A 21101-nucleotide genomic window follows, 5' to 3' on the forward strand; every position below is an offset into this window, starting at 1 on the left:
AACTCCTAGAGTAGGGGGTGTCATTGTCGATGGAGGGAATCCTTCTATGAGTAATGGTATGAGACTCTACCCGCAATAAAACAGCTCACTGGGAGACCTGATGTGTTCAATACTATCCGTGACGCCGAATCCTGGTGAGGAACCGAGGGTAGACGTCAGTATAGGAGGCAAATGTTTTTCGTTTTTAGTAGACATGGGTGCAATGCGCTCATGCATACGAGAGGGAAAGTTTTCAATGTCTGGCAATGCCATGAATACTCAGGGGTTCACAGGAGCTACAAGCAGAGTTCCTTTTATTGAAGACCTACCAGTCTCTATACGAGAGTGTGACATGACGGTGCCATTGCTATAGTCGAGGCAAACACCTGTTAATATTTTGGGACGAGATTTAATGACAAAGTTGAATATGACAATTTCATTTCCTGATGAAGGCATAGTGTGTTCAACTCAAGAAATGCATTATTTAAATGTGTGTGACATTATTATGGCTTTTGCAAGACAAATAGCTGCAAGAGCCATACCGTTAGAAGCAGAGGTTTTTCATTATGGAGTACGCATTCTGTTTTCATGGTTACCAGTCCTAGTAGGCAGAGCAATGAGAACACCTGAGGAATTTCTGTTTAGACCAAGAATACCTATGCTTGAAGAGGAGGGACAAGTATTTGCCTTAGAACTACAAGCAGGACTGAAGGGCAGCACAAGCATATTGGGATGAGGTGCTTAGCTGGATGAAAGAGTTACATGGGGAGGAAAGGGAGGAACAGCCGCTCATGATTCTATTTGGCTTGGTTGAGCTGGAGGGTGCTCTCTCCAAGGTACCTAAGATGATACACAGCCTATTGCTATCTACGAGGGCCTGTCTAACGACAGTATGGAAGAAGGCCAGCCTACCAACTAAGGCCGAGTGGATCAATGTATCCAGAAACATATACAGAATGGACTACTTAACCGCCGCCCTCCATGGAGACCGTAACTCTATCAATAATGAATGGTCTGAATTCTGTGCCAAATATATCACATGAAGTGTCGTGTGCGTAACATGAAAAAGTACACTGGATAATCTGATGGTTTGCTGACAATGCCCACAAAGAGTTATGCTATAATGTTGTGCGCTTCGATATAATGTAACAATGTGATTATGGGACTTCTTCGCCGGACAATGAGACACTCCGACCTCACTTGTAGTGATATGGGAATATGTACGGGGTGGGATCTGGAGAGGCTGGTTAGTAGTAGTGTGTATGTAACATGTTTCTTATAAGGTTGACAATTTAGGATATGGTTGCAGCTGTTTCAATCCTCATGTCATGTTTCGCTATCAAAATTTAAGACATCCCTTTGAAAATCAATACAAAATTTTATTTTAAAAATAAAACGACAAGCAGCCATAGTATGAGGAGAAATGGCTTTGCTTGATGGAAATGATGATGAAGGCAGTCAATGGTGCACAGTAATAGCCATAGGGGAGGGTTACAGATTGACTGAAATCACTGATGAAGATCTGTTTGGAGGTCATCCATCTGATGATGAAATAATATATGACATAGACATCACTTATTGTGTGAGAGCAATTAAAAGAGAAGTTCCTCAGAAGATGATGATAGCACAAAAGCTTCCTGAGTATTTCGATGAAGACATGGCGAAAGTGCCAGCTTATTTATTGACCACCGGCCCATATGACGTAGGCCTACTGAAGTGGTTTGGAGAAGTAAAGATTAAATTGAAACCAGGAGCAATTTTACCTCGAGCACGACAGTATCCCATGTCTCGAGAGGCAGACAAAGATATTTTTAAGACGATTTCCGGCATGATGGATCAGGGCATTTTAGTGATGTCAGAGTCACCATGTAATATTGCAGTGTACCCTATCAAAAACTCAAAGGAGGAGTTGTGGCATTTAATTCAAGATATTTGGATATTTGCCCGATAAACCAGATTGTAGAGGCCGAGTTCCCTCTAGTTCCTAACACGGCTACAATCTTATGTAATATAACTGTTTATGCACAATATTTCACGGTGATTGACTTAAAAAACGCCTTTTTCTCAATCCTATTGCACAAAGTCTTGCAGGATTTGACGTAATTTACCTGTAGACAAACACGTCTGAAAAGTACTCGTTTACCACAAGGGTAGTGTGAGTCCCCATCGATTATCAATAGATTCCTGCAGATGGACTTAATATTGATTTAGAAAGTGACGTGTTGCAATACGTAGATGACGTTTTAGTTTGCAGCACCTCAGAGGAATAGTGCAGATGCGATTCTGTTCCGCTGATGATTATACTTGCTGACAAAGGATATAAAGTTGACAAGGAAAAGTTACAATATTGTTAACAAGTAGTGCTGTACATAGGCCAATTGATTTCACATGAAGAAAAGAAGGTTACCCCTGAAAGAGCTGAGGCTATATTAAAAACAGCCCAGCCACAGATGATAAAACATATGCAGAGGTTTTTGGGATTATGTAATCACGTCAGGGCATGGGTGTTTGACTACAGTTCGTATACAAGGCCCCTTTTATAGGCTTTAAAGAAGGCACAGGCAAAGCAGGAAAACATTGTGTGAACTGAGGAAATGGATATAGATACCTGATAGTGGTAGTGTGTCCCTTTTTAAGGTGGATTGAAGCACCTGACCCCCTTAACATCCACAGAAGTGTCAATCATTATGGATAAGAGCTTGCCCCCCTATCTCCTGTCCTATTTTCTGCTTCCTTGATTCTCTTGGAGGATCCCTGGTTACTTTGCAGTAGCGGTTTGTAGAGAAGAAGCTAAGTCCCCCCACGTCAATCGTCCCACCCATATTAACTGTATGTTGGAAACCAGAGTATGGGACATGCACGGAGAAGTTAAACAGACAATGAGCAGAGTATGGACTGTGTGCAGTACCAGTGAAAGTACCAATACCTAAGAGAATATGGGAGGCAAGGTACCCATTAAGAAAACCGTATCTGCATACAAGAAAATATGATGACTATTTGAATGAAGAAGCAAAGCAAATAAACGGTAAAGATTAATAGTGATGTCACATAGAATCGAGCTGACGTCTACAGAAGAGATGCAGAGACCAGAGAATGCAGATATTGTATAAGGCATCAAGAAAGTATCAAGGATAAGTGAAATCCTGGGATCAAAGTGAAGAAGCTTATGCCACAGAAACAGAAGAAGATATCAAGCTAGTTTAAACATGTACAGATGCAAAAGAAACACAAGCAGACGAAGTAATCATCAGGCTAGCTTTATAGTGAATAGATTGCAGCAAGCACCAATTTATATATATGCATATGGAAGAGTAAAGGATGGATGTTTCCACTACGCATTAATTATAGCAGTGCTGGACATTAGCAAGAAGGCCTCATTTCTCATGTGTCACAATTAAAAAGCAAATTGAATTATAAAGTGAATCTCAACAGAAAGAGTTGGGAGAGCCAAGAAACCTAGGTCTTATCAAACTGGGGTGTACTGACATTGGATAAAAATTGTGTGAAAGAACAAAACTCTTGTTTAGAAGGCATGAACATAGCAAGGAAGACGTCAGAGGTTTCTTAAAAAATAGTATTAAATCCACCAAAAGGCTCGATTCCATGGTCTCCAGTCACATGGAACAATGAAGTTGGATGAACGAGGTGGTCACACCTATGCATGAGGGTAGAGTGTGCCCACACTCCTTAAATTTCTCAGAGCACAGTACAAACTCAAGGCCGAGCTTCAAAGCCCTAATTGACACTAGACCATTGAGGTGATGATGCATTGATTTGCTAATTTGTGGTAAGCTAATGTTAAAACGAGCTCGCCAGCACCTGGATGTTCAGCCTGCCTGCTGCTAGACAGAGGTAGAAAAGTACTGACGGGGGTTAGAAGCCAACCAATTGTAGAGGACAGCGTAATTAAGGGTCCTATAGTTTGTGTAGCCAATGAAACATCATGTATTAATGATGTTCATAGTGGCCATTTTAAGGGGAGGGCTTAGTTGCCCAACCTGATGTTAAGTACCCTATCACTTCCATTCACTGTCCCATACTGCTATGGAACGTATACTTATTCACTTAGACCCTATCAGTTCCTTCAATAGGTTTTTATAGTTTGCCACGCAGGATGATGTTGGTAATGAGGCAGGTCAAAACGTCACAGATGACGAATTTTCGGAATATAACCTGGTTTTTTTTGTTGTAAGATTTGTTGAGTAAGAGGATTGAGCGAGTGCTGATGTTCGTTATACTGCCTGTTTTAGATAATTGACATTAAAACAGTTTTCCTTTTGCCAAACTACCTGAGTTGTTTTGATTATTGATGTATGAATAAAATCTGCATCCCCATCCATCCCAGGGTAATTGCTACTCATCAAAGGGGCTGGGATATCCAGTTGACCTGGTAGCAGAGAGATGATGGTTTATTAAAAAATCCATCGACATAAGTAAACTTTAGAGTCCCAAAATATCATACAACCTTTACCATTCGGCTGACAGGACATGAAACTCCCCCTAGATAGTGCTTAGTGTAATTATCAAGACCTTGCAAGGTGGGTGTGACGGGTCCCCTGGTTTGTACAAGGTCTCCTCCCACGTCTACGAGAAGCCGATCGGACGACAGTTTGAAGAGGCGGTAAAAAATGAGTACGCTCCCAAGAATCGAAAGACGAAAACGAAAATAGAAACCGATGAGAGTGGCAAATTGATGCATGCGTAGTAAATGAAGGGAAGTGATAAGGGAAAAAGAGTAATGGAGGGAGGCGGGATAAACATAACGTGAGAATAAGAGTGTTGAAATGTTGACTAAATATTGACTTGAGTGTGGCCGAGCAATAATAAATATCTTGAGAGCGGCCACGATACAGAGGATTTGCCCCATACCTAAGGTTCAAAGAATGTTAGAAGAAATTTGAACCTAGAGTCCCTTAGTGGATGACGTAGAAAACGGATTCGATTTAAGATGAATCTAAAGAGGTTAATTTACACTTCGTATGAAGTATTTTAGGAGGCAAGACAGATCCCAGAGAAGGGCTGTAGGGACAAATATATGTGAACGGTTGAATATGTGTGTTTGTCCATTAGTTTTATGTATTTATGTATTGATGATGATGTCATAACTGAATAAGATTGATGATAAATAGAGAAGAGTGAAGTTGAAAAAGAAATGTATTGTTTTAAATTGCACTTGGTGGTTGTTTATTTGCAAGATTAAAGTAAATATTGTGATTAACGGGATTGGAACTTGCAACGGTTGGTGCTCGCTCATAATATGTTATTTTTCTGAAACATACTTTTTAAATCTGTGATTAAAGTAAGCGAGTGTCAAACAGGTTAAAACCGACGAATGGAGAATGGACGATGTTACTCCACTTGTGCACCTCTGCAAGCGGTTTCCGATACATGCACCTAAACTTAGACAGTATAGTAGAGAATGGGTTAAAGGAACTGCGGATAAAATGTTTATGCCGTGGCCACAAGGAGTGTCACTGTCGAAGGCAGTTCTGCAGCATATGATGACATATTTGCATGCATCATATACTGGGAAGAAGCTAGACAAGCTACTAGCGAGCTTAGAGCTTTGGGAAATATATCAGGAGGAGCGATATGACCTGCCTCCTATAGACTGGATACTTAATATATGGAAAGAGGGGGGTGAAGAGCCCTCTGCTCCACCCGCCCCCTCTGAAATAGAAGACGAGCATAAGAAAGATGATGGGCTATACCCATTGAGGGAGCTGCGGCAGTTTATACCAACCCTTCTAATGAGTCACCTACACAAAGTAGTGACGAGGGCCCAGAGAAAAATACTGAGAAAGATATAATCTCCAAAGTCCTGAGAGACAAGGAGAGATGTGATATGGAAAGAAGTGATTGAGCAAGCACCTCTCTAGACATAGGAAGAGAAATAGAGAGATGGAAAGGAGAAAGAGATAAAACAGATGATTTAGCACTCTTACAGAATGAATGGATTGGTGGTCAGATTTTGCTTAAACTCGATGGTAAAGGCATCGAGGACGTAAGACAAAGAGAAGATCAAGACGAGCAAGATAAAAAAGACAAGGAAAGGGAGGAACGATTGAAAGACGAAGGGGCGAAAAGTAAAGATGGCAAAGACGAGAGCAGTTATATCAAGATGAGCAAGCAAGAAGAACATGAGAGCAGAGGAGGAAAGGAAATGTGACAATAGACAAAGAACAATTAATGAGCAGGAAAGACTAGAAAGAAAAAGAATTGAAGAGATGAAGGGAAGAAGAGCAAACGTTAAGAGAAAAAAGAATACAGAGACGAAGGGATGAGGAGATGTGAAGGGCAAATTAGAGAAGGGATATGAAGAAAAAAGAGCAAAGAGAATTTGACGATGATATGGAACGCAAAAGAAGGCAAAGAGCACACAATCTTGATGGCCTGGAAAAGGAAGTAAGGAATCCTAATCCAGAAGTGGAGAATATAGAGGAATTTATTCTAGAATACGAGTCATTACCAGGCCCGTCGAGAGCAAATCTAGAAGACGAGTTTGACTCTAGGAGCATTGGAGAAGCGATAAATAAAGTATACCATGAAATGAGAGCTCAGAAAGAACTAAAGGGGAAATGAAAAAATGTTCGACTTGAGAGTACTCAGTTGTACCACACGGAGGAAGCCTCATGTAGTACGAAGCCTAAAGAGCTGTCTTTAGATAGACTGACACTAAATAGAGATGAGGAAGCGAGAAGTTGCATAAGTTGGGCACAGGAAATGTCAGATGAAGACAGAGACACCTTCCATGGGTAAGTGAGAGATGACACATGTGGTCCTAATGGATAAGGAAGTAAGATGGTTGGATTTAAACGCACCTATACCTAGGGCGTCAGAACCATTAACGCAGTCAGACCGGCCTAAAAGGCAAATCCATGGTGAGAGGGGGGAGTCGCTGCCTTATGTAAGCAAGTTAAGATCGCAACCAGGAAGAAGGCTATGTGGGAATATCGTCCCTGCGGTGGACAGACAAATGATGAGAGATGAGAATGAGTTTGGGGCTTCGCAGTTTCCCTTATTGGAAAAAGGAGGGGCCAGACCACAGTATATACCATGGCCCCAGATGGATAAGAATAATTTGAGGTGTAAACTCCCGAGTTTAACTTCTGGCGCTGTGAAAAGGATACATGAGTTACAAAAAATTACAGGAGGAAATGCACTGGCTATAGGGGATATTAATGGTCTACTGATCGTCATACTTGGTGAGAGAGCTGATGATGTTTGGTCAAGAGCAGGATATGCTGGTGTAACTACAGGTAACACTGCTCATGACAGAGCATCTTTCAATAACTGTAGAGCAGCAGTATGTAAAGTGCTTAGAGTACTGTATCCAGACACATCCGATATGGGAGCTATAATGAAAAAAAGATGCAAGATGGAGATGATCCGCTTGTTTACATTTAAAATGTTCATGAGGCGTGGGCCTTGAAGACGCGGCGTGGGCCTTGAAGACGCATGATGCTGGGGAAGAATCTATACCAGTATTTTATCATATATGATGCCAAGGGCTGTCAGAGCCGGTACAAAAGCAGCTCAAGAGGTTAGAGGTTATGGAAGCAAAACTATGGTCGGAGATTCAGCTGACCATTGCGCATTACTGCAGACTCTTGCAGGAAAAGAATTGCAAAAAAGATGATGTTAGGAAGGGCAAAGAGGCAAAGCTAGTGCAGACATTTTTTTCAAAGTACACCATTGAAGGGGCAATGTTGACTAGTGTAGACGGATTGAATTCACAGCAAACAGTGAACATGCCACAGGTGAATAATCAAAGGCAGTTCAATCAAAGTAATAATGGATTTGCTTCACAAAGAAGAGGATTTGGAGGATGAGGTTGGCAAGGTAATCAAGGGAATTGACAGAATAATCAGGGAAGCTTTCAGAGTAACCAAGGTGCGTCCCAGAATATGCAAAATGGGCAGGTTGGGAGACCGCTGCCTATATGTTGGACTTGCGGAAAGACAGGGCACTTTGCTTGCATGTGTGGAAGTCAAGGGTTAGTGCAAAATGGCCAATTTTCAAGAGGGGGGATGTCAAACCTGCCTGAGTATTCACAGCAGAGTGGAGATGGATTTGCTCAGAATCAAACGATGCAGCAGCAAGCACAGAAATTGCAGCAAGGCTTGCAAATGCAGCAGGTAGCAGTTAATCTGCCACAACAGCAGTTGCAGTATTCACCTATGCAGCTTCCGCAAAACACAAGTACAGGACAGTTAATAACTCCTAGAGTAGGGGGTGTCATTGTCGATGGAGGGAATCCTTCTATGAGTAATGGTATGAGACTGTACCCGCAATAAAACAGCTCACTGGGAGACCTGATGTGTTCAATACTATCCGTGACGCCGAATCCTGGTGAGGAACCGAGGGTAGACGTCAGTATAGGAGGCAAATGTTTTTCGTTTTTAGTAGACATGGGTGCAATGCGCTCATGCATACGAGAGGGAAAGTTTTCAATGTCTGGCAATGCCATGAATACTCAGGGGTTCAGAGGAGCTACAAGCAGAGTTCCTTTTATTGAAGACCTACCAGTCTCTATAGGAGAGTGTGACATGACGGTGCCATTGCTATAGTCGAGGCAAACACCTGTTAATATTTTGGGACGAGATTTAATGACAAAGTTGAATATGACAATTTCATTTCCTGATGAAGGCATAGTGTGTTCAACACAAGAAATGCATTATTTAAATGTGTGTGACATTATTATGGCTTTCGCAAGACAAATAGCTGCAAGAGCCATACCGTTAGAAGCAGAGGTTTTTCATTATGGCGTACGCATTCTGTTTTCATGGTTACCAGTCCTAGTAGGCAGAGCAATGAGAACACCTGAGGAATTTCTGTTTAGACCAAGAATACCTATGCTTGAAGAGGAGGGACAAGTATTTGCCTTAGAACTACAAGCAGGACTGCAGGGCAGCACAAGCATATTGGGATGAGGTGCTTAGCTGGATGAAAGAGTTACATGGGGAGGAAAGGGAGGAACAGCCGCTCATGATTCTATTTGGCTTGGTTGAGCTGGAGGGTGCTCTCTCCAAGGTACCTAAGATGATACACAGCCTATTGCTATCTACGAGGGCCTGTCTAACGACAGTATGGAAGAAGGCCAGCCTACCAACTAAGGCCGAGTGGATCAATGTATCCAGAAACATATACAGAATGGACTACTTAACCGCCGCCCTCATTGGAGACCGTAACTCTATCAATAATGAATGGTCTGAATTCTGTGCCAAATATATCACATGAAGTGTTGTGTGCGTAACATGAAAAAGTACACTGGATAATCTGATGGTTTGCTGACAATGCCCACAAAGAGTTATGCTATAATGTTGTGCGCTTCGATATAATGTAACAATGTGATTATGGGACTTCTTCGCCGGACAATGAGACACTCCGACCTCACTTGTAGTGATATGGGAATATGTACGGGGTGGGATCTGGAGATGCTGGTTAGTAGTAGTGTGTATGTAACATGTTTCTTATAAGGTTGACAATTTAGGATATGGTTGCAGCTGTTTCAATCCTCATGTCATGTTTCGCTATCAAAATTTAAGACATCCCTTTGAAAATCAATACAAAATTTTATTTTAAAAATAAAACGACAAGCAGCCATAGTATGAGGAGAAATGGCTTTGCTTGATGGAAATGATGATGAAGGCAGTCAATGGTGCACAATAATAGCCTTAGGGGAGGGTTACAGATTGACTGAAATCACTGATGAAGATCTGTTTGGAGGTCATCCATCTGATGATGAAGTAATATATGACATAGACATCACTTATTGTGTGAGAGCAATTAAAAGAGAAGTTCCTCAGAAGATGATGATAGCACAAAAGCTTCCTAAGTATTTCGATGAAGACATGGCGAAAGTGCCAGCTTATTTATTGACCACCGGCCCATATGACGTAGGCCTACTGAAGGGGTTTGGAGAAGTAAAGATTAAATTGAAACCAGGAGCAATTTTACCTCGAGCACGACAGTATCCCATGTCTCGAGAGGCAGACAAAGATATTTTTAAGACGATTTCCGGCATGATGGATCAGGGCATTTTAGTGACGTCAGAGTCACCATGTAATATTGCAGTGTACCCTATCAAAAACTCAAAGGAGGAGTTGTGGCATTTAATTCAAGATATTTGGATATTTGCCCGATAAACCAGATTGTAGAGGCCGAGTTCCCTCTAGTTTCTAACACGGCTACAATCTTATGTAATATAACTGTTGAAGCACAATATTTCACGGTGATTGACTTAAAAAACGCCTTTTTCTCAATCCTATTGCACAAAGTCTTGCAGGATTTGACGTAATTTACCTGTAGACAAACACGTCTGAAAAGTACTCGTTTACCACAAGGGTAGTGTGAGTCCCCATCGATTATCAATAGATTACTGCAGATGGACTTAATATTGATTTAGAAAGTGACGTGTTGCAATACGTAGATGACGTTTTAGTTTGCAGCACCTCAGAGGAATAGTGCAGATGTGATTCTGTTCCGCTGATGATTATACTTGCTGACAAAGGATATAAAGTTGACAAGGAATAGTTACAATATTGTTAACAAGTAGTGCTGTACATAGGCCAATTGATTTCACATGAAGAAAAGAAGGTTACCCCTGAAAAAGCTGAGGCTATATTAAAAACAGCCCAGCCACAGACGATAAAACATATGCAGAGGTTTTTGGGATTATGTAATCACGTCAGGGCATGGGTGTTTGACTACAGTTCGTATACAAGGCCCCTTTTATAGGCTTTAAAGAAGGCACAGGCAAAGCAGGAAAACATTGTGTGGACTGAGGAAATGGATATAGATACCAGATAGTGGTAGTGTGTCCCTTTTTAAGGTGTATTGAAGCAGGTCCCTGTACACACCCAGATTCCACCTGTGCAGCAAAATTCTTAGTGCAGGAAGTATTTCCTAGATGGGGAGTATGCAAAGTAGTGAGGTCAGACAATGGCCCACATTTGGTGAATCAAACATTTGAACAGATCAGCTTGTTGCTTGGTATGAAGCACAAGTTTTTTTCGGCTTATCGTCCACCAGGAAATGGGATCTGTGTGAGGCTCAACAAAGAACAGAGGCTTAAAGAAAGAATTGCCAAATTGAAGCTTTCCTTGAAGAAAGGGTAGTTGCATTGCCTACCACTGGCATTATATGTATTAAGGAACCAACCAGGTTCTGACCACCATCTCACCCCCAAGAGATAGTGACAGGGTGTAGAATGAGAACACCTCTAATGCCTTCATCCAGAGTTAGAAGTGATGCTCAGCCAACTGCAGATTTGCTAGGAATGGAATTGTGTGACTATTTGAATTGTATGACTTCAGGTATCTCTGTCATTTCAAGGCAGGTACAGTGACAAAGGTGTAGGGCAGTACAGAACACAGAAGGAGATGCTTCAACAAGTAAATCTAAGGAACTTTGTGTTCCCCAACGATTCCCCAGAGATGCAGTCCTAATCCGCAACCACACAAGGAAGAAGTGGGATGAACCCTGCTTCAATGGTCCGTTCATTGTGGAAGACGTCACGCCGTCTGCTGTCAAAGTGCAGGGCAGGCATACTTGGACTTTCATAGGTTACGCCAAAATCTTTGCTGGAGAAACCCCTCTACCCGCACCCCTACTAGAAGCAAGTACAAGCATCGGGGAAGAACCACAGCACATGCAGACAAGATCTATGATGAGGAAGAAGGACGCAGAACCGGTCAACTAAAATGAAAGAGTTCATTGAACTGTGGCTTGTTTCGAATACTCTCTGCAGTCATTACAGGTTTGAGGAATAACTCTTTGTTCTTAAGCCTCAGAGAAGCTTGTTAAAAATGTTGGACTGAGGCATGTTTAGGTCTTGATAAGAAGAAAAGTATCCCAGATTCTGATCGTGGTTAAAACAATTGGAAGTGGGTGCAATACCCTGATTCATTTCACACTGAGTTCCTGTTCGGATTTGCCTATGGTGTTACACAATGATGACCTTTCTCGGATCATTCTTGCTTATTTCAAGTTTGTATTGAGTTTGTATTGCGTGCATTCCCTTTGATTGTGGGGAGAACTACTTGCATTCCTGCTTTCTTACAAGTTCCTAAGAATGGCCCAGTTATAAGAAGGTTGCTTATAGTTATCACTGAACAGATTTTGCAGTTACCCGAGTACAATGAGGAGAGCACAAATGCCCCTATCAACTGATGCTGCACACAGACTAGTCAGTGTGGTGTTCTTCCGTCTAATTGAAGAGTACCCGCATCTTGTTGGAAGACACACGGATGTGCTCACCTTTCTAAGGGACCCTAGAAATACTGCATATTTGAATCTAATCTGGGAAGGCATTATAATCCAAGTGAGCATATATTCTGAGCGAACCCTGAGGTTGGTGTAGAACTTTCCTTCGAGGGACAGATCGAGAGGTTGCTGATAAAGAAAAGACACTTGTTTCATGCTGAAAGAAATACATCATGTCGTTTGGGCTGAAGCAGATTCAAGGAATCGACTGGGAGCTGATTTATGTGATTGAACTTATCTAGACAGTTGAAGTAGATGAGAACACTGTAAAAGGAGACATTCGGGAGACGAACATCTAAAGAACAGTTGGTGAAGTCATTGTCTTTCTTGCTGAGGAGACATTTGTGTTTTATCTGATAAAAGTCTGATGCAAGGAAGTCGTTGAGAGCCTTATCCTCAATCGGCTAAGATGAATTGCTAAAGTCAAGACAGCAGATTCCAGAAGCAGTACATAATGTTGCAGCATTAAAGTTTGAGTTTTTCCTTCCTTAGGCAATAAACATGGGTAGTATCAACAGTAACATGATAATGCCGAATGCAGAGAGATGTCCACGAATTAGATGTTGTAAACTAATATATACCTGTGTTATTTATGCATTGGTTCATAATCATACTGCTTTCACTGACAGTATGCACATTTTTATACATTGGTGCAATGGAGCTAAGACTCCTGTGCATGTTCCTGAGCAGAAGGAAAATGTAAATGTGGCAACTACTAGGCAGCCCATACCCTATGGGTCGTTTCTGTTCCAAAGAAAGATGACAAATTGCCCGAGCCTGAGATAAGTGCCATTAATAATCATTCACATACACAAAGTGCCTTGGAGATTGTGTTTGGACATAAAAGACAGGCTTGGAAAGATAGACAGGACAAAGGGTTGTGAGATGGTGAGCCCATACAAGTAATGCATGCAAATTTACCTGGTCCTGTGTTAAATGACCCAGAGATGATACCTAAAAGACAGTCACACATGGACATTTTACGAGACATTTTCATGCCCAAATGCTATATTGAGAGGATGAAACTTGCTGAAATTTCTCCTACACAGGGAGCACTGATAGATGTTTCTGTGAGTGGGCCAGTTGGAAGAGGCTATGCTGGTACACTTCATGATATGATCATATAAGCTCACATGAGAATAATGAGGCCTAAAAGAAGCACCCAAGAAAATAATTATGAATTAAATGATTACCTGGACAGCACAGCTCACCTGGGAAATAACATATGGTATCAACACATGAAGGAAGTTGGAAGAAGCACTTCAAAGGAGGAATGCTTCGTATGTGCACTCCTGCCATACAGCATGGGCAAGTTGAAAATCTTCATAACTATTGAAATAGATATCCTGACTGCAAATTGCATATTGCATCTAGCATTCTGTAGTAAAAGAGGCAGTTCATGAGTCGAACAGCCTACATCAAATGGGCAACTGAATAGACAGATCCAGATGAAGATGACTACATCCAATACACAAAGAGAAGAAACAGAGCCCATACGAAAAATGATGTGATCAGATACGAAAAGCCTGGAGTAAAAGGAGCTGGAATCAGATGGGAAGTATATAAGAAATTGCAAGTTCCAGGGAAGTCTGCAAAAGACATTCATAGATGGAAAAACAGAGGATAGATGCAGATTTGGGGAACTGTCCTATCACCAGATGGCTGGAAAAAAGGGGTGGTGATCTGCACAGACTGGGTAATAATGGGTCACTACCAGCCAACGATTGAAAATGCACAAATGTTGTGTAAACCTCTATGGTTGAAACTTTCTAGGTTAGTGACATGGGTCGAAGACAGAGGTGGACCCTTACAGATAGTGCCTTTGGAGAGTGCAAAGCTGTGTTTCGGAAACAATGGCACAAGAAAAGTTGGAGAAAAACAGAAATATGGGTGAATGTTTGAAGCACCAGGAATGAACATTGGGACAGCAGTAAATATGGATCATTATTTGGCTTGTGGATCCAAGGCATACATGAATTTACCCAAGGACTGGGGAGGAATATGCACACTGATGAATGTCCATGTTCCAGCATTAGTGATTCCAAAGAGTGATCTGAATCTTGACAGTTTCCCAAAGGCAGATGCTCATCTGAGAAAGAAGAGATATGTGGAGCTGATAAAGAGGATGAAGAGAGAGAACTGTTTCTCAGCCAAATCAATTGCTGCTTTTGACCATCCCATATGAGCACAGATTGTTCAGCCAGACTTCTTCAGTGTTCCTGTTGATTTTTCATGCCGAGAATCCAGGTTGGAGCAAACATCAAGTGGTTACAGATAACCAGGTGGGAATTGCTGCAGACAATTAACACTACCATAAAGGGATTCAATGCAATCAGAGAAGAGATGAGAGCCATAAGATTGATGATTCTCCAGAACAGATACTTCTTGGACATGATGTCATACCTCAAGGAACCTGGCGGCTGTGGACTAAATGGAAGCTGCGTCCTCCATTACTGGTTCCTTCACGTACAACGAAGCGCAGAGTACAAATCTAGTCTTTTTAACGCATTCCGACGCCCGTTATAAGCCACTCACTTCCGGGGTCGGATGCGTTGCGGCGAACAGTTTTCCTGATCGCCTGCACTTCCGTACTCCTTGTACTCGCTCTTCAGAGTTTTGCCCTCTCTTTCTCGCCTCGTTTTCCTTCCGTCCTTGCTCTTTGTATTTCCACCTTATCTCTTCGCCTCCGTCCCCTTTACCCTTCTCCTTCTACCTTCCGTCCCCTTCTCCCTCCTGTCCCGTCCTCCCGTCTGGTGTTCTTTTACTTCAGCCTTACCTTCTTTCATTTCCTCCTTCCAGTCTTACCTACGAGTTTACTTCCCGTGTATCGACCATTTTCTGTGTAACGGACTGCCTTGCTTTATCCCAGTGACTTTGTTGTTCTTCCTGTGCACCGACTCCTGCTTGCCTACGGACTGCCTGCCTTTTCCTGTACATTGTTGTGGCGATCCAAACTTACTACTACTGGACCTACTCAGGTTAATCCGGATAATCCGAGTTCACTCATCTCTTCAGTTGAAGCATTCCTTTCTGGGGTTTTTTATGCCGCCGGCTTTTTCCACACAGTATTACGGCTGAGGAGGGTAGCCACAGTTCACCCATTGGGTGTCACTGTGGCGTCCTTTCACGGTCGTCCTTCCCTGCAAAAAAAAAGGGAAAGAATCGAACACAAGATAATCCGAAGCTTGCTTCACATCGAAAGATCAGAGGTGAGGAGGAAGGGGAGGACAGGGGATCAGACTCTTCACAAGCAGAGGAAGATATCTCTGACAGATTGCAACGCCCGCAAATCCCTATGGCTACTCCACAACAGGTGCAGGAGTTAGTGGCAGCTGTCCAGAACTTGAACTTAGAAGTTCAAAATCTTAAGGGCGCTAATGCCGCCTTACAGCAGAGGGTGGCGGAACAGAACCCACCTACCTCGGATCTTCCTCCCTTTACCCTTAGCCTCGGGGAAGTTTGAAGGGACGCCCAAGAATTTGAAGGAGTTCTTGGATGCTTGTAACTTACATTTTTCATTCCGTTCCCATGCATTTGCTTCAGGACACGCTAAGGTCGGATTCATGATAACTCACATGTCAGGCAATGCTCTGGCCTGGGCTACCCCGCTGGTCAACAGAGCAGATCCCGTGTTACAAGACTATGAAGCATTCAAGACATTGATGAAGCAGACCTTCCTACGTACTGAGAGTACGTATTTGGCCTCGGAGGACCTGTTGGACATTAGACAAGGGAACTCCGACTTAATGTCCTACATCACGTTGTTCAAACAAATAGCCGCTGAGGCGGGCTGGCAAGAACAGGCTCAATACGCCATATTCCGGAGAGGTCTGCGAGAAGAACTCAAAGACGAACTAGCACGCATAGAAAGACCTCTCACCTTAACAGATCTCATCACAGCTACATTGCGAATAGATTTCCGATTAACCGAACGACGAGCAGAGCGTCGAAAGACAAAGATGGGGATCCCTATACCTCCTGTTTCCCTCCCTCTGACATCACCTTCCTCGACACGCTCCACGCGAGAAGAACCTATGCAGATAGGCACGACCCGTGCCCCTCTCACGGTTGAAGAACGCAGAAGAAGACGAGAAGGAAGTCTGTGTATGTACTGTGGATCTTCAACGCATTTACTTCGAGACTGCCCAGATGTACCCCCGAGAAGCTCGGGAAACGGGCACCCTCGGTAAGTTTGGGGACTCACTACCGAGGGATGAGTCCTAGTCCCTTTGTGACCCTTTCAATCACTACATTGGAAGGAAGTAATGATGACCGACTCATGGTGATGGCAGTTACCCTACTTATCGGCAAGACCTCCGTTCAGACCCAGGCTCTCCTGGATTATGGGGCCGCTGGCAATTTCATAGACACTCAGTGGGCCGAAAGCCACGGACTCATCCGAGTAGCCAAGACCGAAGATCAGAAAGTAGAAGGTGTTGATGGAGAACCTTTAAGCTCAGGCCTGATTACTCTTTCCACAGAGATCCTCACTGTGTGCATCATGGAACATTCTGAACGTCTATCCTTTGACATTATCCGAGCAGCACACTTCCCTCTCATTCTGGGCATAGGTTGGCTCCGTCGACACAACCCTTCTATAGATTGGACCAGAAACCTTTTAAGTTTTCACTCAACCTTCTGTAAAAAGAACTGTCTGCCCAAACCTACCTTTACTACTATCCAAACCACCAACGGTACAGAATCAAAGACAATACATTGTTTACCTTCATTTCCCAATGAATACACTGATGTAGTGACAGAGAAGATACCTCTTGAGCTTCCTCCTCACAGACCTGAAGATTGCAAAATTGATCTGCATCCGGGGGCTTTGGTCCCTTTTTGTCGTATGTTTTCTTTGACACTCCAAGAAAGAAGATATCTGCGAGAATATCTTGATAAGAATCTGGCCAATGACTTGATCAGGCCTTCTAGATCTCCTGCAGGTGCCTCTTTATTTTTTATTCCCAAGAAAGACACACTAGAACTGCGTCCGTGTATCGATTACAGGGGACTAAACAAGGTAACTACAAAGGACAGGCATCCCATGCCTCTCATCTCAGAAATCATTCACGCCGTTCAGTCGGCCACAGTATTTACTAAACTAGATCTGCGGAACGCTTATCATTTGCTTCGTATTCACTCTGGAGATGAGTGGAAGACTGCGTTTAGGACCCCCTTTGGACTTTATGAATATCAAGTAATGCCATTTGGCCTTGTCAATGCCCCTTCCATTTTCCAACGCTTCATGGACAGACTCTTTTCTGATCTCTTGGGTCATTCAGTACTCATCTACTTAGATGATATCCTTGTTTTCTCTCGCACCCAAGAAGAACATTTTGCCCACGTCCTGGAGGTATTCCACAGGTTGCAAAAAAATCATCTTTCGGTTAAACTTGAAAAATGTGTCTTTTCGGCTAAATCCATTTCCTACTTAGGTTACATCTGTTCCTCTGAGGGCATTGCAATGGACCCTCAAAAAGTCAATTCCATCCTTGACTGGCCATCCCCTAAGACGGTTAAGGACATTCAGAGATTTCTTGGCCTTTCTAACTTCTATCGAAAATTCATCCCAAATTTCTCTCTACAGGTACTTCCTATGACCACTCTTCTGAAGAAATCCTCCTCTCCATTTCAATGGTCTCCTCAGGCGGAGAAGAGTTTTCAACAACTAAAACAGACCTTTTGTTCAGCTCCTGTCCTAAGACAACCCGATCAGCACAGCCCTTTCATCGTGGAAACCGACGCCTCTTCAGCCGCTGTAGGAGCGGTCTTGATACAAGAACACCATGGTAAGGAACACCCGGTGTCCTATTTCTCCAAAACCCTGAACATCAGTCAACGGAATTACTCGGTTATAGAGCGAGAGTTACTCGCAATGAAATTAGCCTGTGCTGAATGGCGCCACCTCCTCCAAGGTGGGGAACATCCTTTTACCCTTCGGACTGATCACAAAAATCTGCAAGTGTTACGTCAATTTGAGTGCTATAACACTAGGCAGGCAAGATGGGCACATTTCTTCGCCCAGTTTGACTTCGAGATCACCTATATCCCAGGCGAACAAAACCTGGTAGCTGATGCCCTGTCCCGGTGCAGTGATTATCTGTCTGAATCGGAATCCACGAAGGAGTTGATGTTTCCTAGAACACAAAGAATTGGAGTTATTTCTACCTTTTTACAACGCGTCAGGGACAATTCAAGAAGAAGATTCGAGGATGAAATGCATGACAATCGGTCCGAGTATGTCATTAAAGACAGACTTTATCTGGTAAAAGATAAATTGTACTTACCCACGCCAGCTTTAAGGAAGACGGCGTTATCCTGGTGTCATGACTCAAGGTTTGCCGGACATCGTGGTATTCGTTGTACACAGGATTTTCTAATACGACACTTCTTTTGGCCCAACATGAGAGAAGATACCAAACAATATGTACAATCTTGTACCACCTGCCTTCGGAATAAATCCACCACGCAACGACCTCTGGGATTGTTGGAACCCTGTGCCATTCCTACGGGTCCGTGGTCCACTATATCTACTGATTTCATCGTTGACTTACCAGAGTCACAAGGTTGTTCCTGTATCATGGTGGTGATTGATTCTTTCACAAAGTTGGCACATTTCTCACCCTTGCCCAAAGTACCTTCTGCCTCCAGTATGGCGGAAATATTCTTGAAGGACATATTCAGGTTACACGGTCTACCCACTAAGATCATTTCGGACAGAGGCAGCCAGTATACATCCCATTTCTGGTCCGCTCTCTGTAAAGGCTTGGGTATAGAGAGAGCTCTCACCTCGGGATTCCATCCACAATCCAACGGACAGACGGAACGCCTTAACGGGACATTAGAACAGTATCTCCGGTGTTTCGTTAACCAACAGCAAGACAATTGGGTCCAGATACTTCCTATGGCAGAATTTTCTTATAATCACGCCAAACACTCTGCCCTCAGAATCAGCCCTTTTTTCTGCACTTATGGTTACCATCCCCGCACCTTACTTCCATTAGTTGACATAGAGAGTTCTGTTCCTTCGGCCGAAGCCTCATTGACAACTATCCGAGAGGCACATAACCAAGCTAGGCTGGGATTGAAGGAGGCCCAAGAAAGAAACAGGACCCAAGCAGATAAACGCCGCAGACCAGTTCCAGAATGGGGTGTTGGTTCTAAAGTACTCCTGTCAACCAAATTCCTACCACGTTGGGTACATCCTTCAAAACTATCCCCGAGATATATTGGACCCTACAAAATCTCTCGGGTCATAAACCCTGTGGCCTTTCGTCTTCAGCTACCATCAAGCTTACGCCGAGTTCATCCGGTGTTTCACACTTCTCAACTAAAATCTTTTTTTGAAGATAGATGGACCCGTAAGACAAGCAGCAACTCTGTACCCAACGACCCTTCTAAAGATATCTATGAGGTGGCCCAGATATGTGACTCCCGGTATCATAGAGGACGCTTAGAATACTTGATTCGTTGGAAAGGATACCCTATTTCAGAAAACACCTGGGAACCTAAATCACATTTGAATACCCCTTTGCTGTTGTACAAGTTCCATCGTAATAATCCGAGCAAGCCAGGAGGCGTGGACCTTAGGAGGGGGCATACTGTCATACCTCAAGGAACCTGGCGGCTGTGGACTAAATGGAAGCTGCGTCCTCCATTACTGGTTCCTTCACGTACAACGAAGCGCAGAGTACGAGTCTAGTCTTTTTAACGCATTCCGACGCCCGTTATAAGCCACTCACTTCCGGGGTCGGATGCGTTGCGGCGAACAGTTTTCCTGATCGCCTGTGCTTCCGTACTCCTTGTACTCGCTCTTCAGAGTTTTGCCCTCTCTTTCTCGCCTTGTTTTCCTTCCGTCCTTGCTCTTTGTATTTCCACCTTATCTCTTCGCCTCCGTCCCCTTTACCCTTCTCCTTCTACCTTCCGTCCCCTTCTCCCTCCTGTCCCGTCCTCCCGTCTGGTGTTCTTTTACTTCAGCCTTACCTTCTTTCATTTCCTCCTTCCAGTCTTACCTACGAGTTTACTTCCCGTGTATCGACCATTTTCTGTGTAACGGACTGCCTTGCTTTATCCCAGTGACTTTGTTGTTCTTCCTGTGCACCGACTCCTGCTTGCCTACGGACTGCCTGCCTTTTCCTGTACATTGTTGTGGCGATCCAAACTTACTACTACTGGACCTACTCAGGTTAATCCGGATAATCCGAGTTCACTCATCTCTTCAGTTGAAGCATTCCTTTCTGGGGTTTTTTATGCCGCCGGCTTTTTCCCCACAGTATTACGGCTGAGGAGGGTAGCCACAGTTCACCCATTGGGTGTCACTGTGGCGTCCTTTCACGGTCGTCCTTCCCTGCAAAAAAAAAAGGGAAAGAATCGAACACAAGATAATCCGAAGCTTGCTTCACATCGAAAGATCAGAGGTGAGGAGGAAGGGGAGGACAGGGGATCAGACTCTTCACAAGCAGAGGAAGATATCTCTGACACATGATCACAGCAATGGATGGAGGTGTTTGTGCAAACATTGGAGAATGATTTTGCACATTTATACCTTCTCATGATGAAGAGAATAGAACCTTGACAGAGGCTATAGACATGGTGACTAAACTCAATGGCCAGATTATAGACAAAGTGGAAGACATTGCTGATGATAGCTGGATTGGATCACTCTTTTCTTGGGTTCCACAATGGATGGCAGACATATTCAAGTTTCCTGGAGCCCTGATAGTGATGATATTGCTTGGATTCTCTGTAATCAAGATAATAATCTCACAGTGTAAGAATACAGCAAAGAAAGCCATAGAGATGAAGATCATGATCGATGTTGAATCAGGATGGAAAGCAAGAGACCTGACAGATAA

The sequence above is a fragment of the Ambystoma mexicanum genome, chromosome 6q (genome assembly GCF_040938575.1).
Source record: "Ambystoma mexicanum isolate Mex_15411 chromosome 6q, UKY_AmexF1_1, whole genome shotgun sequence".
In the NCBI taxonomy this organism is placed as follows: domain Eukaryota; kingdom Metazoa; phylum Chordata; class Amphibia; order Caudata; family Ambystomatidae; genus Ambystoma; species Ambystoma mexicanum.